The sequence below is a fragment of the Ochotona princeps genome, chromosome 12, assembly GCF_030435755.1.
Source record: "Ochotona princeps isolate mOchPri1 chromosome 12, mOchPri1.hap1, whole genome shotgun sequence".
Lineage (NCBI taxonomy): Eukaryota > Metazoa > Chordata > Mammalia > Lagomorpha > Ochotonidae > Ochotona > Ochotona princeps.
This window is the reverse complement of record NC_080843.1, coordinates 44,370,926-44,394,854: the sequence shown is the minus strand read 5'-3', so window position 1 is coordinate 44,394,854 and position 23,929 is coordinate 44,370,926. Positions and strand designations below refer to the sequence as shown.

The following is a 23,929-nucleotide window of genomic DNA, read 5'->3' as shown; positions in this document are numbered from 1 at the left end:
GAGTCCCATTTTTAATTACCTGTACCTTACATGCTTGGAATAAAACCTAGGGCTGCTGTGTGGGCTGTCTCCCCATGAAGTGCATTGAGACTTTCTGTAGCACTCTCTTAAAAGAGCTGTTGTTGTCATCATTTATTTGTAATGTCTCTTGGTAGAGCAGTGGATGCCAGGCCTTTGGACTTTGGAGAAGCTGATGGGCAGGTGAAATATACTTGGAGGTTCCAGCTACACCCAATCTTTCTTGGCTGCAAAGGCTGGGGGGCAATAGTACCTTGTGGTGTAACTGGGACCAGTTTATTGCATAATAATATGTTACGACTTACTAGTTAGGAAGCTCTGTTTTCCAGATGTTGAAGAAAATTTCACAATTACTTAAAGAGTCAAAATCATTTATCTCTGTGCCTAGGATTATTTAACAGTTGAGACTATTATGTAAAATGGTCTAAATACAAAGGAAACTTTAAAAACTCTCTCCACTCTGATTGTATTAGGCCTTCTCAACCTTTTGCCTGGTTGTCAAGTGGAGAAAGTTACTTCTAATACTGTTGTTATGAGATGAGGTGGCACACTGGTGGAATGAAGTGTACCTTTTAGGGATTAAGACAAAAGAACAATGTATCTGAAGACAGCAAGCTTCATTCTTTTTCTTTTTAACGCCCCCCACCCCACAAAAGGGAAAAACAGAATTAATGGGAAGTGTAGCTGTGTTTGGAAAACTTCAATTGGTCATCTTCTTGCTCTCCCTCTAATGTCTCTAAGGAAGTTGCTGATAATGTTTTAGAAGAGTTGAGAAATCAATGGTTTTTGCTTTCACTAAATTAGCTGGAAAAGGAGAAGGGCACTTGTGAGTACACAGCAGAGAGCATAACTTCTCCGGGGAGGGATGGGGTTGTAGTTCCTGCCATGTTTAGGACTTTCTGAAATCCGAAACAGTGGCACTTTAATTCTCTGATCAGCTCATGGGCCTATGGACTTGTTCCCATGTTTAGGCTTCTGTGTCTAAAAGCTATCTCAGTTTTAGTCTGAGGTCTCTGCTTCCTTTCTTCTTTTGTTCTTCAGACACATTGTGTCTCTCCGTTTCTTCTAAGAGGTTTTGAACAGTGCGTGGTATGCATGGAATAATTGGAGGAAGCTGCTGACATGTGTTGATGGTGATAAACTACTCAAAATCCTAGGAGTAATTCCAGCTTGTCTTAGTAGGAAATTAATGCAGGTGAACCTTTAAGTCTTTATTTTTAGAAAAATTTACATTTTTTAGCAGTGGTGATTGAAAAACATTGGCATTATTTCTGCTTCCTATACTGATTACTCTTGCAAATACTTGCAAAATGTGCTAGAATAACTTCTTAGTGTTCCATAAGCAGCAGAGAATTATTTTACCAGTTTAATGGCTATTAAATATTTAAAAAACAATTTTCCAAAAATATATCCATAACTATATTGCCATGTGCGTAAATCACAATGGAGAATGCATTCTGATGTGCATGCATAATAATACTTGCTTCGATTGGTTTACATAAGAGAATTTGCTGAGAGGAAATTTAAGTTTTGAGAAGTTACCATTTTTTTTAAAGATGTATTTATTTTTATTGCAAAGTCAGATATACAGAGAGGAGGAGAGACAGAGAGGAAGACCTTTGGTCTGATGATTCACTAGGTGACCGCAGTGGCTGTTGCTGCACCAATCAGAAGCCAGGAGCCTGAACTTTCTCCAGGTCTCCCACACGGGTGCAGGGTCACAAGGTTTTGGACCATCCTTGACTACTTTCCCAGGCCACAGCCAGGGAGTTGAATGGGAAATGGGACCACCGTGGTTAGAACCGGCACCCATATGGGATCCCAGCATGTTCAAGGCGAGCACTGTAGTTGCTAGGCCATCACACCAGGCCCACATTACCATTTGAGACATCATGAAAAAAGATAATGCTTTCACATGAAGTCATGACAGTGATTACTCAGGTGGTTAGAGTATCTTTTTGCTTCAGGATTTTCTGAAGCTAAGCGCTAACATGATCTGAATCAAGACTGATGAAAAGCCACGGTGAACCTAGTGACTTGGAAGGTGGGATCAAGAAAACCTTATTAGCTTTTAAACTTTGCCAGTTAAAAATGAGTAAAGCCAAAACCAAGAGCAGCAACATCCTGGAGATGAGAGTGGAGTAATGGGAAGAGAAGATCTGTCCTTTATGGAGAGCAGAAAGGGAGACCAAGCGAGCGAGTGAGTGAGTGTGTGTGTGCATGCGCACACAGTTATGTATGTATGTGCCAAGGAGAGAAGATTAAGAGGCAGTACATATGGGGCTGACACAGACTTTCTGATGTAACATTTGGAACATTTGGCAGCAAGTAACATGATCAAAGTGACATTGGGCAAGATGATTCTTGCTGTGGGTTATAAAAGATCTCAGAGAGACAGAAGATAGCTGGTGTATGATAAGAAGGGTTGTAGAACAGGGAGTAGAGTAAGAGGTTGGACTAGGTCACAGCATTGATAGAAAAGGTGGAGGACAAAGAGAAGTTACAGATAACTGAAGTCATGGCTAGGTTGCTGTTTTCTTTTTTTTTTAAGGATTTATTTATTTTATTACAGTCAGATATACAGAGAGGAGGAGAGACAGAGAAGAAGATCTTTCATCCGATGAATCACTCCCCAAGTGAGCCACAACGGGCTGATGCGCGCCGATCCGAAGCCTGGAGCCAGGAGCTCATCTGGTTCTTCCACGTGGGTGCAGGGTCCCAATGCATTGGGCAGTCCTCGACTGCTTTCCCAGGCCACAAGCAGGGAGCTGGAAGGGAAGTGGAACTGCCGGGATTAGATCCGGCGCCCATATGGGATCCCGGGGCATTCAAGGAGAGGACTTTAGCTGCTAGGCCACGCCGCCGGGCCCTGGGTTGCTGTTTTCAACTACAACAGCCGTTCCCACCAACCGGCAGCAGGTAATCCAGCAAGTATCTAAATGCCTCCTGTAATAGTTTAGTTCTCAGCTTGCAAGCAGTAGAAGAAGGGAACCAGAACAGTTTGCTTAAGAGAGAAATTTGCGGGCTCGGCAGCGTGGCCTAGTGGCTAAGGTCCTCGCCTTGATCCCATATGGCCGCTGGTTCTAATCCCGGCAGCTCCACTTCCTCTCTGTCTCTCCTCCTCTCAGTATATCTGACTTTGTAATGAAAATAAAATAAATCTTTAAAAAAAAAAAAAAGAGAGAAATTTGCTAAGCCAATCAATTCTCTGTTAGAGGTGCCATGGCTGTCCCCTTACAGCACTTACCCAGATCACCCCTATCTCAGTGAGGGAAGCATTGTGATAAGAGGATGGGGAGGGAGCCCAGGTTTGGGGCTCACCTGTGCACCTGCAGTGACTGGGTCTGCATGTGGACACCAGCAATCCATATCAGAGTGAAATAGGGAAGGACAGGGTCAAGAGACAAATGTATGCTGCTGGTGTGACCAAGGCCAAGGGGACCAAAAGAGGCAGGAAAAGAGTGGCTGGAGAGGCACATCCAGCCCAAGAAATCATTTGAGCTATATTGTAAATGGATATTTGTTTTGTTGGAGTGGATAGTCTGATGTGCGTCTTTAGGTAATCCATGAAGGGATGGTTTCGTTGCTCAAGACTTTGCATCCAGAGAACTCACAACATAAATACAGCAAGGCGAACCTTCAGACCAGCAGGACTGCACAGGTGTTCAACCACCACGGAGATTTTCATGGACCCTTGTTGTTTCACTCTTACTGTTCTTAAATCTAACTGTGAAAATTTTTAAATGAGTATCAAAAAGGATAAGTGAGAGAAATTGTGCACTCTAAAATGGTCTAAATTTTTAAAACAATATATTAAGTTTTATACTGCAGTCAGAATCAACCCACACTTATACCAGAATGGAATCTGTGACTTCTTTGAGTTTTAACCTTGCAGTTTTGTATTGATCACTGTTCACCAGGAAAAGCAGATTTTTTTCTATCCAGTGTAAACACATGTTTCTGCAAACACATCTATACTTATTTACTAATAAATTTATTTTAAGGAGTTGATTTGTGCAAATGTGGGAGTTGCGAAGTCCAAAGTTTCAGGGCAGACCAACAGCCTAAAAATCCTGGCAGGATTTTTATGTTACAGTTTTGAAGCAGCATTCCTTATTTTGGGAAATCTGGGTGTTTGCCTTCCAGGATTTTGTGTGAATGGAGGAAGCCCATCTGTATCATACAAAGTAATCTTATGTATATGAAGTCAACTGATTGTAGGAGGGTCTTTCACAGGGATTGTGGAAAAAGTTATTGAAATATATTTCTTTTGGTGCAGATATTTTTGGAAATCTATGTAAAGTTTTTTGAAGACCCTTGTCAACATCAGTCACACAGTGCCACTGCCTAGTGAAATTGACACACAAAATTTTACCACTGTCCAGGCAGGCCTGGATTGCCTCGCCTGGGTCCTTGGCCGCACTGCATGATGGGAGCTGGGTCCATTAATCCCTGGGGGGCAGGGAATCCGGTGGGCCTCAAGTCACCTGGCCAGGTCTTTGGGCCCACTTGTGAGAACTGGTCCTCCTCGGTGGAAAAGATGGAGTGGAGGACAGCTAGCCCAGATCCACATGGAGGATATGGCAGCCCGTTGAATCCTACAGAGAACATCTGGTACCATGCCAGGTGAAGGAGGGCAGAACAAATTGGACAACTACCCCAGCCAAACAATGACAGTGAAAATCTGGGCAAATGGAGACTCCAAGGTTGACTGTGTCAGCCAACGGACATTGAAAGGGCTCCCTCATCCTGATATCGGTGGGATCAACAACATTTCAGAACTATCACTACCACCTGGGCCGAACCCTCGGAGTGTGCACCACATCTGGACTCTGGGTTGATGATATTGGATGGCCATTCCCCTTCCCCTTTTGGGGTGGTTGGGAGATTGGGTATGGCTTCTCTCTCTGTCCCTTCACTCCTTTCAGAAATAGGAAGAGTAGAGAGAAAATTTGGAAACAATGATTATACCCACTTTCCCTAACCTTTGCTCCTTCCCACCCTAGTCAACTACATAAAAAATAAATTTTAAAAAACCCTTTATCACCAGAGTCAGCTACATTTTTTCCCATTTCGTCAATGTTGTGATCAACAATAAAGATTCTGTGAGTGATTCACTGATGGTGTGTATAAAAGTGCTTTTTATTTTTTTAAATTTTTTTTTTAAGATTTATTCATTTTATTACAGCCAGATATACAGAGAGGAGGAGAGACAGAGAGGAAGATCTTCCGTCCGATGATTCACTCCCCAAGTGAGCCGCAACGGGCTGATGCGCGCCGATCCGAAGCCTGGAACCTAGAACCTCTTCCGGGTCTCCTGCGCGGGTGCAGGGTCCCAATGCATTGGGCCGTCCTCGACTGGTTTCCCAGGCCACAAGCAGGGAGCTGGATGGGAAGTGGAGCTGCCGGGATTAGAACCGGCGCCCATATGGGATCCCGGGGCTTTCAAGGCGAGGACTTAAGCCGCTAGGCCACACCGCCGGGCCCTAAAAGTGCTTTTTAAATGCAGATTATTAAATGAAATACTATTTCTGATTTGCTTGATAGGTTGGTCTGTGTCCACGCCTTACCTCTGGTCCATCCGGTGCCTCACAGTCTTGTCTGCTTTGTAGGGTGAGAGGGACGAGGGAGGACAGTGTAAATCTGTGTCAGGTGAAGATATTGCCTCTATGCTGTGCTGTGCAATAGCTTGGCTGACTGTGTTGACAGTCACTTGGGAGGTGGTGAGTTAATATTTTCTGGGTGAAATTTCAGTATTAGAATTTACTGTCCTTTGCACATATAAATTTGAAGGCTTAATGATATGTTCTTCTGGTTATTTGCATTTAATATGCATGCAAATTCACAATGTATACTATATGCTGAGAACATAATTTATGAATCAGTACTTTCCCTGGTTGTTAGCAATTTTGGCCGCTTTAAAAATTAATACTTTGATGAAATATATGTTTTCAAATTTATTTCTAGTATCTTTGGTTTCCAGAGAAAAATATATAGTGCGATCTCCACTGGAAAGGTAGACCTCTGCCGTAACATTCTCTGTGTTTAAAGAAGTTGTATATGGAGGTCGAGGTTAGAGTGTTTTTATTCATCCTTCCAATGAATGGGCTTGGATTAGTTGTTGCAGGGGCTTGTTTCCATTAACAGTGCTGAAAACTATGTGTTTCTGAAGTATGATTGCAGTGTGTAGCGTCTTGCTACAGTCAGGGGTGAGTCATTCAGTGACAGACACACCTGTGGTTCCCAAGCAGTCTGTGAGTAGAGAAAGATCCGGCCTTTTCCTAACTGAAAGCCAGAGAGTCTCCAAGAAAGAAACTCTCTAGGAGTGTCCCTGTCCACCTCTTTCTTAGGCTTGTTGCCTCTCATCTCCCAGGAAGCATTGGGTTTGCTCTCCTTGGCCACCTTCAGGCTACCACCTAGTCTGTTCCCGCGTGAACCACTGAAGCCTCATCCCTGACACCTAGCTTCTTATCTGCTTGCTTGTTCACACATGCAAGACCAGGCCTCTCAAGTCCTTGCTGGCTGCTCTAGGCATTCCATCCTCTGCTTATATGCTTTGGGACTGCAGTGTGCAGAGTACACCCTGCGCTCTGGCAGTCTGTCATAACATGTGAATTCAAATCATTTTCTGAGCACTGCTTCTTCAAGCTGCACATGTTTGTAAGTCAGCCTCCCCATCCTTCTCATGAGCACCAAGGAGGGCTTTGGCCTCCATGTCTATGAGCTCTCTCATGCTTCTCTCAGAACCAACCCTCTGAATGCGATAATGGCCAGAGACTCAGCTGACCAGCTTTATTGGTGATTGCATCACTGCCACCCTCGGTATAAGTATTACTCCTGTCTTGTCAGCATGTGAGTATAGTTCTGGGAGATGCTTTTAAATGGGTCAAATGCATTGGCCTGTGGACCTCGACTGAGCCAAATCAGCAGTTCCTGTGTGAACTCATAGGGCCTGACAGGAGACACATGTTGTCTCTCTTGGAGATCTGCTCACCTAGTGTATGTACCATTGGCCACAGCCGCACCTGCCACATTGTGAAGTGGCTTTCATTGCTCTCTTCTTTTCCTGTTCAGCAGAAATACCTGCAGTTTGCCAAATTTTGCTCAGAGACAGAGCCTGAGGGGTGCCGTTTTCCAACTCACTTTAGGTCTAAGGAGGCATCGTCTGCAAATATTGTGGCTGGGATCCCTGTAGGTACAGAAAGCTTCCAGGGTGTATGTGCGAATCAGCAAGAAGCGACAGCTTCTGTTAAGAGGTGAGAACATCCAACGATAGGGCATATTTCCTCCTCCTCCTCCAGAGGCCATGTATGGTGGGGAGCTTGCTTTTCAGTCACATCACCGTGTTTGATACAGTTGGCAGGTAAAGATAATGCAATACTGTTATACTAATGACTTTCAGACAAAATAGTGGTTTCTCCTCCCTTCCCCTTTATCAGTTTCTCTCCTCCTTTTCTCTCCCTCTCTTTCTTTTTCTCCATTTTCCTCCCCTTGCTTTCTCTTGCTACTTCCTGCATTGGTAATCATCATAGTGGTTAATGAATGTGTAAAGTATTTTGACTGGCTCACGGTGGTGTATTCACTAGGCCTGACCATCTCATCTGCCACTATAGCCACAGAGTACCCCTGTGCTATGGGCAGAGCTGCCTTCCAACGGTCATAGAATGTTAGGGACATGGTAGTCAGGAGATCTATTTATGCAGCGCTTAGGAGCCAGGCTCACTTGTGAAATTCAACCACATATTGTCCCCAAAAAGGACAGAATAAGAGGAAGTGACAAGGTCCCCATGTCAAGACCACAAATGAAGGAACCTGCTTGAGTTGACCAGACTGAACTGCAGGGGCTTGGTGTCGAAGGGAGCAGACGTTCCAGGTACTTCTCCAGATCTAACTGGCCTTTCCCTACTCCCTTTTCCACCCAGAGACTGCTTCCTGTGAAAAATAAAACAAAACAAAAACAAAAAAGCAGGTGTGTTATGACCTAAAAGTGGGCAGGCAAACTATAGTCCTTGGGAAAAAACCTGCTTTGGTAAGGCCCAGGAGTTGTTTTCCCACCTTTTAAAGACATTTGGATATGTTGAAAGACACTTGGAGAACGCACTATGGATACTTAGATCTGAGAAAGTGGTGATCTTGTTGGCCTGGTCCTTCCCAGATTATGCAAACAGCTGGTCAGCTGTGCTCTCCAAAGCCTGCTTGCTGGTTTTGTTTTGAAAAAACAAAACCTAGGAGTAGAAATGGCTTTTCTGCTGCCTGGGTCTTGACATAGATCTTCTAAATGAAGTTATTTGCCCAAAGAATATTGTCTGCAGTGTCAGCTATGGCTGGCAGCTTGATCAAGGTCAGCAAGGCTCAGGACCAACATGGAGAAGAGCAGAGGAGAGCTGTGGAGCAGACCCCAGCTCTACCTGTCCAGCAGATAGCATTCCCACCACTTCCAGGCCTAACTGCCGAGATGACAGGCAGTGTAATATGGGCAGGGACAGGCCAGAAGCCCAACGAAGAGAAATGGGACTTAGGCTATTGCTTTAAACACACCATGGTTGTAGCATCATGAAAGGGAGGCTGGGAGACTTTTTCCTACCCTTGTGTTCTGTAGTTTGCAATTTATAGAGAAATAAAGGGCTGATCCTTAGGAGGGAAGTGTCTTCCTTGAGTGCATATAGCTCTAACATGGTGGCACTGGGAATCATATCCAGATATGCTGGTGTGAACAGCTGTGCATTATTGTCAGGATTAGCATTTTCTAGTTCTACACCTTTAACACAGCAACCCTCTCCCTCAGTGTTGTGTCAGTCCATTGCTAGGTCTCTATGTGAACATAGAACGCAATGGAGACGATTGTATGTGTCCTGGCCTCAGTCACTTCCTGCCAGGGAAAGACATGTGGAAAAAAGGTTAACAGGGTGTGAAAGTAATTGGCACTGCTCTAGGTAATGTATGGATATCTGGGGATTCTGGGTTGAGAAAGATTACTTGAATGTTCTAGTTTTGCTTTCACAAAGAACCTATTATGAAAGGAGTAATTGAGAGAAGTAATTATTGACACCACGACAACCTTAATCAAAAGTGAAGTTGTTCCACTATTTTACACAGAGCAAGACACTATGCAGTCAATTAATGGAGTAGCTGCTTGTTGTGTGCACGAGTTGGATGTCAGACTGTCATTCTTGCATGCCATGGCTGGAGAATTTTATGCACTTACTCTCTGCTTTGATTTTTTTTTTACTGTTTGGTCGTAATTAAATGCCCAGCAGAGCCAGCTGTGGTCTGCATAGGAGCTAGTGCTCTGTCTGGGTCTGGACCTGAGGACTGGCTTTGGTCCTGGAGCCAGCATCACTATTGCATGCTGTAACAGCCACAGGCAAATCTGTCACAGCAACAATAACCCAGTGTCTTGGGGTCTGACTGCATCTGGGCGCTGAGTGCTCTCACTGAGAAGGATATCCAGAGACTTTGGGATAATGCTGCTTTTACACTGTTCATAACATATGTTAAAGAAGAAAGCCTGAAGAGTCATGCTTGTGAAGAGTGAAGGCAGGAAATGGAGAGCGGCAATTCACGGGGTGAGCTGTTCCTTGGAGCGTGAAGTTGTGTCAGTTTCACAGAGTGGAAGTTTCATCTCTTACAGTATTCTTAAGAATGCTGAGCCAGCCATGGTTAGTGGCTTATGTGCTCACTTGGAGCTTTGCCCAGCTGGCTGTTAACCCTTCTAGCAAACAGCTCAAGTAGCCTTTCTCAACAGCCTTCCATCCACCCAATTGGAGTTTCTTCCCTTGGCTCCACCCTTTGTGTTCATTGTCGAATTGTCCTGGATTATTTTCTCGATAGAGTTTATCACTACACTCATTTCTTGATGTTTTAGCATCTCTGGATTGTGAGTTTTGCAAATGCCAAGGCCACCTGTTGGCTCTCTGCTTCACTGTTTTCTGCAACACATAGAATGATCTCTGGCTTGTAGTAGTTGCTAAGGCCATCCTCTGAATAGTTCCATGAGTGAATTAATCTGTGAATAAATTCTGTGTGTCCCTGTTTAATCCCTGTTTAGTCCTTTGTTGTGAATTTTGTCTGGTGGGGGAGTCAAAAAAAACTGTGTTAGTTTTATCTTGCTGCAGTACTACAAACATAGTGACTTAAACAACACAGATTTAGTGTCTTACAGCTGTACAAGTCAGTAGTCCAACACAGTAGTCCAACATGGGGTAAAGTCAAGGTGTCAACAGTATCATGTTCATTTCCTGGAGGTTCAAGGAGAAATTTTTTTGCCTGTCCAACTTCAAGAGGCTACACAATCCTTTGGACTGTGGCTCCTCTCTGGCTCCTGAGGCAGCCGTGATGGGTCAAGTTCTCATGCTGCAATTGACTTGGTTCTCACAACCAGACAAATGCTTTCTCTTTTTAAGTAAAGATGTGATTAGAGTGAGTTTATTTGGATCTTCCCAAGACCCTAAACCATAGTCACACTTACAAAGCCCTTTTGCCCTATGGTTCCAGGCACTAGGATATCTTTGGTGGAAAGTGAAGCTGTTACTACACCTTCATGTGGATTTACTCATAGAAAGGGGTGTGGGATCAAGAATAAATCTTGATTTCTATTCCAGAATATATATTGTGAAGGAGAGGGTAGCTTCAAATCACATATTCACTCAGTGAAGGATACTTTCAGAGCTTGTGCCATTATTTATGATGTTTTGCCTCTGATGGCAAAGCAGTCCTACATCTCTGTTTTCTAGGATTACTTAGGTTGGCCCTTGATAACTCCACCTGAATTTGTAACCTGGCCTGATGGTCAGAAACCAGGTTGCTGAGCAGACACAGGATCAGTGCATCCAGAGAGATGTGGTGATGGTATAATCTGATGGCATTTGTTTGGTTGCAGGCATGTTAGAAATCATTTATTTAAATCTTGCAATCTTCTTAATAGTCCTGTATCTGAAATTCTATTATTGTCCTCATTTTGCAGATGACAAAACTATCACAAAACTAATGAGTGACTGATTCAGGACTGTCTGACCACTGTATTCCCTTGTATCCCACAAAGCCAGTTATAGAGTGGCCAGAGAGACCCACAAAAAGCTGGAGTATAAGCTGAGGAGTGGTTTTAATTTCCAAGTATGCGTGCATGTTGTGACTGCATAGTGTCTGCCTCAGGAGTTGCAAGAACATATAATGGACCCCACTGTGCATTAGAGACAGCCATGTCACCTGCTGTGGAAGCACATATGTGGAAGCTGTTGTCTGTTCTCAGGACTTGGAGACGTGATGTGGGTGATAGTCCCTGATTTATGCCACTTGCTGAGGCATCTGTTGGGCATCTGGTTTTTATGAAGTTGAGAAAATGTATTGGCTAGAAACCCCGAGTTTAAATGCTTGCACCATGGGCTAAGCCTACATCAGATTACTTCAGTGCATTGTGCCTGTGTGAGGAGAGAATACCAGTTCTGTTCATCTACATTTCCAGGATGGAGAGCGGAAAGCAGGATGATTGAGAACTGCTCTGTAACTGGGATTTTTCTATTCCTGTGCCCAAATGATGAGTTGAGGAAGGGGCAAGAGTCTGAGCACCTCACTGCCCAGAGGATATGTGTGGCTTGTCTTGCTGTGGGATGAACTGGAGAATTTGATTGAGACATGCGGTCTTCCTCACTGGCCCTGTGAGAGAACTGACTGATGAGGCTTTACAACTTGGCCTGTGGGCGTGTATCATCCATCAGGTTAACTTGTCTTTGGGCAGCCAAGAGCTCTAATAACTCAGCAGTGCTAATCAAAAGAGGAGGTCTCCTCCACTCAACTCCATTCTACTCACTATGGTGAGGTGGCCAGGCAATCTTAGGAATTTCTTGGGTGACAGTGGTTTTCTATCAATGGTTTTTACCTTATTTGGTAAGCACAAGCAACAACTGTGTGTTCTGGGCATCAAGGGACAGAGCAAAAAACATCCCTGTTTAGGAGCCATCTGCAAATGCTTATGTAAATAATCTATCTAGTGTAGCTGTCAAGAACTGTGGTGGGGCTGAAATATTACCCTATCTGTAAACTAACAAATTAGCCTGCCAGATGATGGCAGAAGATACAACGCCCCCACCCACACCTCCCGTTTATGGTCAAGACTCAGCAGGCAGCATGAGCTTCACTTTCTTATCTGCTCCCCCGCAATGCCTCACTCCAGTTCTGCTGGGGGCAGTGCAGAGTGGGTACAGGTGGGTGCATCACACATGTGGGCAAGCTTTGCTGAGGCAGGTAGAGTTTAGGGGAGCACCATTATCAAGGGCTGCAGGCAGACCTTTGCCCTGGAGGAGGGCTTGATCTTTATTTCTCTTGCTGGACCCAAGAACTATGCTGTATTCTGGAGTGATCTTTACCTTCCCAGGCAGTTTGCTATCAGGACATCCTGGGAGAGGTAGCTGGTACTAAAGATGTTGCAGGGTGAATTGCTTCCCAACAGAAGCTGAGATGTAGTTGGCTAAGCTTCTACTATGTCACATCAAAGGAGATGTCTTCAAACAGACAGAATTACACCTGTGAATTGATATGATCAGAATTCTGTTTGAGAAGGGTAAACATGTTCCAATTCTCTTCACTTAGTGAATTCCACTTCATTTGGAAAGGGGAATCTCCCATTATTTCTTGAATACTCAATTTTTATAGTGTTCAGAACTTTCAGTGAGTTGCAAATTAAATGGTATTTCAGTGAAAGGTGCTTACTTGGACCACACCAAAGGCCTCACATTTTTTTCCTCTTTAATTTCTTTGGTTAACAGAGTAAATGAAAGCAAGAATTTGTCAATTTTTAATAAGATTTATTTATTGTATTGAAAATAGATTTACAGAGAGAAGGAGAGATAGAAGTTCTTCTGTCTGCTGGTTCACTCCCCAAGTGGTTGAAACAGCCAGAGCTGAGCTGATCTGAAGCCAGGAGCTTCTTCCAGGTCTCCCAAGCAGGTGCAGGGTCCCAAGGCTTTGTGCCATCCTCCACTGTTTTCCCAGCTGAAAGCAGGGAGCTGAATGGGACATGGAGCAGCTGTGACATAAACCAGTGCCCATATGAGATCCTGGCACATGCAAGGCAAGGACGTTAGCTGCTAGGCTACTGCACTAGGGCTGTTATTACTTTTTTAAACTGCATGTTTTCCTGGGGTATAGTGTAATGGTTTGTAAATATATACAATGTGTAGTGATCAAACAAGCTGGTTAGTATTTCTTTTAATCATTTAAAAGCTTTGTTGGTTAATAATAGCATATTGCCTCTAGGGTACAGCATCAAGTTTGTTGATTCATAATGGCATATTGCATCTATATGTATGATAGCCCAATATATGTATGAGTGGAGAGTGTGTGCTGATCAGCTTAGAGCAATCAACATCTCCATCTCTTCATTGCCATCTCATGTGCAGGGTGGCTTGTAGCTTCTCCCTACCGGCCATTTATATAATATATAATGGTGTATTATAGCCTAATGTACTTTGTAATTTGCTATTATGCACTCATATTCATTCCTTCTATCTAACTGTGTTTTGGTATCTGTTATCCGACTTCACCCTATTCTCCTTTTTCCATCTCCATCCTTATATCTCTAGTTACCACTATTCTGTATGGAGATCAATTTTTGTTTTTGAAACTTCCATATATGAGAGAGATAGGCAGTATTTGCCTGTGTTTGACTTACTTAAAATCCTCCACCTAAACCCAGTTAGAATTGCTATTGTCAATGAGAGAAATAACAGCACACACTGGCTAGGATCTGGAGAAAAGGAAAACTATTACAGGGAATATGAATCAGTATAGCCATTATGGAAAAAATAGTGTGGAGATTCATTAAAAAGCTAAAAATAGATGTGCCATATGATCCAGCTATGCCACTTCTGGGCTTAATATCTAAATGAAATGAAGTCAGTATACCAGAGAAATGCCTGTATTCTCATGTTTATTTTCCACTATTCTTTTTTTTTTTTTTTGAAAGTGGGTAATACCATTGTTTCCACATCAATATCATTTTACCCTGTATCTGGGGTCAGGGAAAAAAACAAAGGGAAAAGCCCCACCCAACCTCCCACCCATCCCAGATCCCCAACGGAGGCACGCTCTGAGGGTCCTGCTCATACAGTTTTGATAGTTCATCAGTTCTGGATTGCTGCCAGTCTCTCAGTTCCAATTGCAATGAATCCTATTCAGAATCCACTGGCTGACAGTCTCTTCATGGTTGGGGTTCTAAGATCAGCAGTTCAGTTGGAGGGATCTCCAAAGAAACTTCATCTGAGATGATCCCAGGCCAGATTCTTGTGTGAGTTTGCTAGTACAGAGTCCGACACCGTCCGTCACACCAATCAGCTTATGCTCATGGTGGTCGTTGGGATTACTGGGTTCGTTCTGTTTCCAGCCCTGTCTACCTCATGAACCAATGGGTGTTGTAGTCCAGTTCTATCCTACCCACTTCATACTCGGTCCTCACGCAAACCGGTTGGAGCTGCAGTCTGGTTGGGGCGACTCCCCATAACCCCCACCATGCCTGCCCCCTACCCTGGTTCCCATGCTTGCCAGTACGCACTGCAGGCTTGTGAAGTCTGTCCCACATCCTGTTTTAGCTCTCGCACGTGTCGATGGGCATTGAAGCCCAGCTCGACCCAACCAACCTACTATTCAGCCCACACACCTACTGGCAGGTGCCCTTCTGTACAGCCACCCCTGCCCCTGTCCTGGTGTTCGTGCTGTCCAATGAGAGTGGTAGCCCCGAAGGAGGTGCCCACTATTTCCCTTCTAGCCACACTCACTTCCAGATTATGCACTCTCCAGGTGGTTCTGGCATTTGACTTGACAGAATTAGCTCCAAGTGCCAGCCTCTGCCAGCTATAACTGCGGCTAGCCCAACCAACCCTCACCCACTCTAGTTTTTGCTTGCACCAGTCGGAACAGTCAGCCCACCGTGGCCCTTCCCTTATCTAGCCCACATGAGGCCCACACGTGTAACAGCCCTGCCTATTCTGATCTGCCCCCATCCTGACTCACACTTTCCAATGGAAGTAGTTGTCCAGCAGGGGTGCCCACATTCCCCTGTCAGCTTTGCCTCCTCCCCCTGAGTATCACATGTGCTGTTTGGGCGCTGCAACCACATCTGGTACGGCTCATCTCACCTTGGCATTCCTTATTGTGTACTAGTATGTGTCGCAACCGAACCTGGCTCGACCCACACTCTGTTCTGGCACTCGGACTCACCAGCGGGTGATGTGAACAGGTTCAGCCTAGTCTGCCCCCAATCCATGCCATGTGTATACCAGTGGGATAATTTCCATAGCCTGTTCTGGGCTGTTTCCTATTGTGCTTCTTGCGCTTCCCTGCAGGGACTGTATCCTGCCAGAGGAGTTGCCCAGGCTGCTCCATCAGAAACTCTCCCAGTGCCAGGTTTTGCGCATACCAGTGGGTCCATGAGCCAGCCCTGTTCAGCTCACCTTCTGTCCTAGCAGGAACAGTGGTGTTTCCTGACTGTTCTTCAACCCAATCTGGTTCTTATTGTTGGATGTTTCAACCCAGCCATGGCTCTTCCATACCCCCATACAGCTTACACATGGTTCAGTAAGGGCTGAGACCTAGCCTAGTCTATCATACATTTCCCCTGGTCCTCCAGAGCACCAGATGGTGTTGGGGTCTGGCCAGGCTTGGTGCTTCCATTCCCAGTCCACACTTGTGCCAAGTGGGATTACACTCGTATCCTGATCGGAATGCAGCCCCATTTACAGCCCATGAGCTCATTGGTGGAAAACTCAACCCAGCTAGAGTATCCCCTTAGCTGCCCAACTGGGCCTATTCCCAGCCTTAGATCTTGTGAAGGCCAGTGGTTGCTCTGATTCAACTTGGTAGAGCCCCTCTCTTGTCCTGTCCCCTTAGATGCTGTGGCTTAGCATCCCTGTCTTACACAGATCAGTAGGTGCAAGGACATACTTGGCATGACCTGTGCTCCAACCTGATTTCTGTTGTTTCTTATGAGTTAAGGTTTGTTCAGCCCTGCCCATTCTGTCCCCTTCCAGTGGCAGCATGGCCCACCCCACATCCTTTTAAAGGATGCACTTTCAGGTGCTGCTGCCTTGACCTGCACTGACTGTTTTGGGTTCCTGCACCCGTGTGTGATGGCAGGTGACATGGTCACATCTAGCTTAGTCCATCCCAACCCCAGCTTGCAAGCTAACCAGGGGAACTTGTATTTCCACAGGGTTGGGCCCACACAACCCCATAGAGTCTACCCCCAGACCAAGTTCTCTCGCGTGCTGGATAGAGTCTTGACCCTGCCAGATGTGACCACTCTACCACTCCACCAAACAGTGGGGTAATGGTACCCATCACTGCCAAAGAGGCCCCCATCCATAGCATTGGTGTGGGCTAGTGTGGTGACGATCAGTGATGTTCTAGGCAAACAGGCCATTTCTGTATTCCGCGTTGGGTTCGTGTATCTAACTAACCGTAATTGTCTCCTGGGTACTTCCCTCCAAACCACCAGGTCTCAGTCCCCACGCCTGCCTAAAACTTCCATGACCGTGTCACTGAGGATCACCCAAGATTCACTACTCAACTACACTAAAATTGGACTTAGTCATGGGTGTCCCCAGGCAGCAAACATATCTTAAAAAACCCCAGAGTTTGACGCCGGGTGGCCAGCAGGCAAAGCCTGGCACCACATGGTGCACTGGCCGCCCTGGAGGAGGCCGAGGACTCGTTCACTGCCTTGCGGCAGTGTCTTTGGCGTGAGCCCCCAGCATTGGGTCCGACCCGGCAGGGGCACCCCCCACAGCCGCCACACTGTGAGGAGCGGCACTTGCCCCCAAGGCCCGAACCCCTCCCAAACTCACCCAGCTGCAAGATATTAGTTCCCAAGTTCCCTCATGGTGCACTTACCCTGAGGAAAGAGCTCTCTTCTCCACTATTCTTTATGTATGTATGTGTGTGTGTGTGTGTATGTGTGTGTGTGTGTATTCAAGATATGGAATCAACCTCGACACCTATGAATGAATGAATGAATGAATGAAGAAAATATGGTAAACTTAGACAATTACATATTACTCAGAAATGATAAGAATGATATAATTTTCAGCAAAATGGAAAGTATAAATTTTATTCTTTGAAAATGAGAATTACTGACTGATGCATATGTAAAGAATTTTTCTCAGAGTCAGAAAATTGCATATTTTTTATTTCTATGATAATTTTAAGCAAATGCTTAACATGAAAATCACGTAACTCATGTTTCTTCACATTTGATTTTTAGGTAATTCCTAAAACATGTCATATCTATTTATAATCATCATACAAATTACAGACTTGCCACTGCCTTCTCAGTGAATCCCAATAGGATAGTCCATGACATGTTTCTGTTGAACTCAGAACATATTTTTTAGGTTTAAGCCTGATACAAGGCTCCTGAAGTATTGTCAGTGTGTGTTAGTTCAGGGACCCACATTCCACCAGAGGTGGCATGATGCTGTGGACTGAAGTTCTACCAATTTTATTTCTGCAGGGTCACTGAAATATCTGAGCTGCAGCTTTTTCATCTATAAATTGTATATAATGATAACTATACCATAGGAAAGTCGTTCAGTCTGCATGAACGAAACCGTTTGAAGCTGATGCATTCCTTTAATAATGTAAAGAGAATACTGAAGTCAGTTCGGGACTATTATAAGGCTTTTTTGATTAGTTTCAGCTTGAGTGAAGCTTTAAATTCTTAGTTAAATTTCTTCACTGAAGTACTCATTTATTGTCTATTATTTTTCTAGTTATCTTTGTGCATTGGGGAATTAAAATCATCATTTAAAAGTCATCCCATGGATATCAAAGCTCATAAATTGTTAGATGCTAATGAGAAAGTCAAGAATCTGCTCCAACTTATTATCATCAGCGTGCACAGAGCTGTCTAGGGAAAAGCAAGGGTTGGCTTAAATTCCCAGCAAAAAATCTTTTGCAGATTTCAAAATGTGTCACCCAGTGTAAAATTAATTCAATTACTTACCAACTATACAATACTAATCAGGGCTGAAAGTATGAAAGACAACAGGAAGAATGGACAGATGCCTTTCTCGTCATATGCTCATACAGCATTAAGAATAACAGCTCACTTGTGTGTGAAACAGTTTTGTAGGAACTCAGGAGTAGAATATTTAAAAATGGATTGCAATTAATTAAGATGAATGAAAGAGCTATGGCAGTTTGGGATTCTATTTTTATCAGTGTCAACAATCTGTGCAGTGAAAGCAGGGGAGAACTTTAAATTTGACAAACAGCTTTAAGGCTTTACCGTGGAAGTGGAAGTGGCTTGAGCACCTGAGTGAAATTCTGTGCTCTTTAGCATAGGCAGCTATGGTCCTCTGAATGTAAACGTGTCTTCAGATGCATGATGGATGATATATGGTCAGGTACCTGTCTTCTGGCATGCAAATCTCTGCTATTGCCAAGCAGAACAAAGCACTTCATTGTGGCACGAACTTTTGTTAAGCACATACATATACGTGTGTGCCCATTGTCGATATGAGTGCACATTTGTATCTGAGTGTGTAAGTATATATCTGGGATGTTTCTAGGTTACAAATGAAATATTGACAGCTTTACCTCGTAGAGATTCATTTGAATATTTACTTTTTAAGCGTTTTTGTGTGCTTGAATTTTTAATGTAGTAATTGCCTCAAAGGAAGCGAACCAAACAGTTTGGAATGTATATTGAAGATAATCTCAGTCATTGGTGCATGTGATTGGTGTGCTGACATTATTTGGGTTTAGTCCAGATTGTTATTAAATAAGCATGGAGTGTAGATGGTTAGACTGCTGTGTTAGATCTGCAGTGACTAAAGCAAAGAGCCAGGAGCTTCATCCGGGTCTCACATGTGAGGGCAGGGTTCTAAGACCTTTGGCCATCCTCCACTGTTTTCCCAGACTGTAATCCAGGGAGCTGAATTGGAAGTGAAATAGCCAGGACTCAAACAGGCTATGGCATGCTGGTGCCACAGGCAGAGGATTAGGCTGCTACTCTACCATGCTGGCCACTATTTCCATCTAATTTAAAGGCAGAGAGAGAGAATGAATGAATGAATGATTGAATGATGGACTGACTGTTAGATTGACCTACCATCTACTGGTTTATTGCCCAATGTGTGCCATAATCAGGATGGCCCGAGCTGAAGTCTGGAGGCAAGAACCCTATCCAGTTCTTCCACATGGATGGTAGCAGTCCAACTACTTGAGTCATTACCTGCCTCCCAGGATACATTAGAAGGGAGCTGGATTAGAAGTGGAGTAAGCGGGACCTCAAACCAGGCACTTGGATATGGGCCATGGATGTCTTGAGTGGCAGCCTAATTTGCTCACTACACCACTATCCCTGACCTCTGGATTTTCAGTATTAGGAGCACCTGGTCCCAGCAACCTTCTTCCATCCAAGAAAGTTGAAATGAATTAGGTTTCTGTGATCTCTTCCTGGCATGGATGACATGGGCATTGTCATTTTTGGTGCTTGTGCCTTGTGCTTGCATTATGCACACTGGCTAGGCCCTGACTTAGTGGCCTGTAATTGATCCCATGGCAGAAGCTATGGGTAATTTGTCCATGATGGCTTTACTTGTTACCAGGCTCCAGGCTCCATGTAGCTGGTGGAGGTCAAATTTTTGGGTCATTCTGCTCATCTTGTACCATGTCTTGATCATTGCATCTTGCTCAGTGTCTACCACCCAAGGGGGAGTGGTCTTAGGATTAATATAGTCAGTTTCTGAAGCTTTCTCTGGATGCCCTGAGTATAGGATGTATCTGTTTAGAACTCCCTGACTTCCCTGGACTTCAGGGTCCCAAGGGTATGGCTTTGAGCCATTCTCTTAGCCTCCCTAGGACAGTGAAGGGCTCTACTCCTGGTTTCTGCCATCTTTCAGATGGCTTGATTTTTGCATGGGGCGTCTGCTCACTTGTGTTTTTTTTTTTTTTTTTTTTTTTTTTTTTTTTTAAGCAACATATCCCTACAGTGCTCTCATATTTGCAGGCCTTTCAGTGTATTGCAGTCCCAGTTTGGGACCGCTGTTGGAACTTTCCTCAGCTGACCTCCACGCCTGCTTAGCAGGATGATTGGCAGCTGCTTGTCAGCTCCCTCTGTGGCTCTTGTTGGCACAGCTGGCCTCTTCTCTGTTGTCCGAAATGTGACTGTTGAGGTTTGCCTGTCTGCCCAGATGGGGTTGTGAGTTGTAAAGTTATCCCTTATTAGTGAGAGAATTCTGCAGGGCTGGCTCTTGGAACTTTACCTTGTGCCTTCTGGTTATGCAGATCAGAAATAGTGAATAACACATGCATGTTTATCACCCTTCCTCATCTGAAACCTGACAAAAGGAGAGCATGTGGCCCCAGGCCCACAGCTACCCTCATGCTGAGAAAGAAACCAGTGGTGTTTTGTGGAGGAAAGAGAGGATATGGTGCCCTCTGAGGTGCTCCTCAAGGTGAGGGCTAGCTGTGGAGTGAGGGGAGTAGATGCTCACCCCCAGGAGCTGAGGGCCTAGGCTCAGGACAAGGCACTAGAGGTGGCTTTGCCCCTTTCCCTTTTACACTGAAAGAATGCGGAGATTTCTTCCTTAGGGAAAGCATGGGAAGGGCTTTCCCTCGGGGCTTAGGAGAGGTGACATTGAACTGAGTGGTCCCCATTTCCAGCTCCCCGGGGTTATGGACAAACTCCCTGGCCTGCTGATGGTACCACTGCCTTTTCAGAAAATTCTTTTCCCAGAGTTAGCCATACTATCACAGAGTGAAACAGGGGTCCAGAGGGTCACATACCACCGTCCAATCACTAAACTCAGCTGTGAGACTTCAGATGGTTCCTTTGTGATCTGCAGTGTAGTGACTCTCTAGCAGCATGGGGGTTTCTTGGATCACTCCTGTTGTGATCCTTAGTCTCTCAGAGCATAGCCTGCTGTGTTTCTTCCCTTTCTTGTGCCCCATTCTTTCCTGATTTTGTGCCTCCTTTCACTTTCAGCAAGCCTTTGACAGTTGTTAGGGAGGCAATCCCAAATTAATAAACCCTGGGTTCTGTGAGATGCCGGTTAGAAAGGAGTCCAAGTGGTCATTTCACCTCTTGGATCTCCTAGTCATTAACTCCCTGGGACTTGCCAGGGATATTGCAAAACCTCCCATGCTGATGCAACTGTGTAACCAGGCCCTCACAGCAACAAGTCCTGGTGGAGCCCCTTCTGCTGCTTGCTTCCTGTTGGTTCCCAGGCACCTGATCCTAAACCACAGATAGTCCCATCAGGATAAGCTAATTTTGTTAGCAGACATAACAGTCTGTTTCTTTGACATGTCACCAAATAATCAGCTCAGGCAGAAGTTTCTTGGAGGAAAATTCTGTTTACCATTGATGAGTAAAGGAGACAGTGGGAAAGCTTTCCAGGGGAGAGAATGGCTCTCTGAGAAACAGTTTGTTACAGCTTTTAAAGCAAGGATTAGAGGAGCTACCAGGATATAGAAAATGGGGAGCAAGAGGACTCTTCCTGCTTGTATTGTACATCTTCACACATTGTGTGTTCACAGTTCTGACTCCAGGCAGATGTTTGGCCTAGCAGTTAGATTGGTTACCATGGGACACCTGTATGCAAGCACTAGCTATGCTTCCACTCCCAGCTTCTTGATAGTATAATGTAGACCCTGGGAAGCAGTAGGTGACATCTCAAGTTACCTGCAACCAGTGGGCTGGCTAGAATGAGTTCCAGGCTCCTGACTTTTATCTGGTCTAACCCTCACCATTGTGAGCATTTGGGAAATGAGCCATCAGATAGAGTCTCTTCCTCCCTCCTTCCCTCTGGTTATCGATTTGTAGCTTTAACCCTTCCTTATTTGTAGTTGCCTGACTGCCTCTGAGTACAGGGTTGCAAAAGAAGCTTAAACAATCTCAAGAGCATGAACTTATTGAAACTCTGAGCTGGGTTCCAGTGTCCCCTTTTTGTCCAAATCCTACATTCCTGGCTACAGTGGACACCAGCTTATCTGCTCAGTTCCTTCAAAGCTAGAGTGTGGACAATGGAGCATGTGCCCCTGACATAGCCATCCTTAACCTCTCGCATTCAAGTAAGAGATGAAGGTTTTACATAGTATGTTAGGGAAGCTTGCACATTCGTGAAATGGGACACTTGTGAATGTAAGAACCAGTTTGTAGTGGAAAATTGTATTTGTGAGTGAAAAATGACTTAAAGTATAGGTGATCTTTCTTCCACATAATTGGAATTGTTATACTTTGAAAGCCAGTGAAATGAGAATTTCCTTGACTTTGATTTTTGTTTACCTGAACTCCGCCTGAATTGTGAGCAGAAATACCCTACACCGTTGAGTATGAACACAGCTGTAACACAGATGTGCAGGTAGAATACCAGCCAGATGAAGCTCTGCTCGACAGGAAAATGGATATTCCAATAAATAGAGTTGTAGAGACTACAGCAAGTTATAAGCAGAAACCTTAAACATCAGCAGTTTTCAGATAGTCTCATGGATGAGTAGTTAATTAAGTGAAGGCAGGCAGTCCCAGTGGAATCTTGGGGGAGAGGAAGTCTATACTTCCTTCACCTTGTACAGGGGTGGTTATTGGGCTATAGCCTTCTCTTGGGCACCTTTGCCCTAAGCTCTGCCTCTGTTACTTTGAAAATCCTTTGTGTTGAAATGACCTTCGTGTCAGTGACACCCACTGGCTACATTTAATTGCTTTCTTAAAAGTAACACCCTTTCCCCCTTGCTATTGACATCAATTCACAGTTAATTAAAGCATAGCATGTTGGAAGTTTTCTTGTTTAAATTATTCCGATTCTTCACCTCATTGATTTATCACAGATGACCAACTCCCCATGGCAGTATTTCTGTCAGTTGCCAGCTTTCTTTGCCTGATATTGATTAAATTTTCAGATATTCAGAGCAACCGAGTGGTAAAAAGAGACAGATAAAACCACACCCAGGACTGTGCATATGTGTGTATAAGTTCTTAACCCTTCTACTGAGACTGTTTACAAGTACAGAGCAGTGACAGCCTTTGAAATTGAGGCTAAATTGTGTAATAGTAATTGGCATATGTAAACTTGGATAACTTACTAAATAACTTTTTTTTTGTTTTTGCTTGTGTAAAATTAGGATGGTAGTAATAACTGATTATTGCATGGTGGATTAGATGATGAGAAAGAAATACCAGACTAAGCATCTGATATGCACCAGGTATTTGATAAACGGTGACAGTTATCATTTTTAATCTTGACTGTTTGAACTGCAGGACTGGGTCAAGCTGAAAAGCTTTTGGTTTTGGATATCTTAAAGTGGCACATGAAACTTCGTTTCAAAACTTTTCTGTTACTCTGGCCTACTTCTGTGTTTCTAATTTCAGTTGAATTGAGTTAAATTGCACCATTTCTTACAAAAGACTCAAGAGCTTTGGCAGTAGGACCACGTCCAGTGTGCATTACTTCAGAGTTTGTGTTTTATTAGGAACAGGTGCATAACCAATTTGGACACAACTCTAGGATGTAGGATTGTAAGGCCTACATTTACTTCATGTTTCTTCCCAGCTGTTTGAAGGATGTCTGGCGGCAACCTTCGGGGTCAGAATTTTTGAGATCTTAAGGCCAGGTTGGGAGGCCGAAAGGTTCAAGTTTTGAGGTCCAGTTCTGTTGATGTCTGATCTAAAGTACATGCTGTTTTCTGATTAGAAATATTTTTTATTCCAACACTCTCCCCAATACAAATCTATTTTCTTTAAGTGTCTGTTCAGTAAGCGTTTGATAGAAGCATGGGGAAAATGATTTCCAGTTAATAAAAATGCAATTGATTAATAGATTTAGTAACTCATGTGCTGTTTCTGTCCAAAGCAGGATCAGTGTTACTGTTTATTTTGCTAAGTTGTTTCCGTGTGTGTGTGTTTTGTGTTTTCTAAATT

At 44.2% G+C, this 23,929-nt stretch overlaps 1 protein-coding gene across 9 annotated transcripts in view; it reads left to right on the top strand.

The window, feature by feature from the left end:
• Positions 1 to 23,929, top strand: part of ENOX1 (ecto-NOX disulfide-thiol exchanger 1) — a 487,830-nt gene that overhangs the window by 31,433 nt on the left and 432,468 nt on the right. For 2 of the 9 annotated variants that reach the window (XM_058670701.1, XM_058670703.1), the window contains exon 1: positions 7,700 to 7,891. The exons of the other annotated variants lie outside the window; for them this stretch is intronic. The gene's annotated coding sequence lies outside the window, so the exon portion shown is untranslated. Of the gene's footprint in view, positions 1 to 7,699; positions 7,892 to 23,929 lie in introns of those variants that run through there. 9 annotated transcript variants of the gene reach the window in all.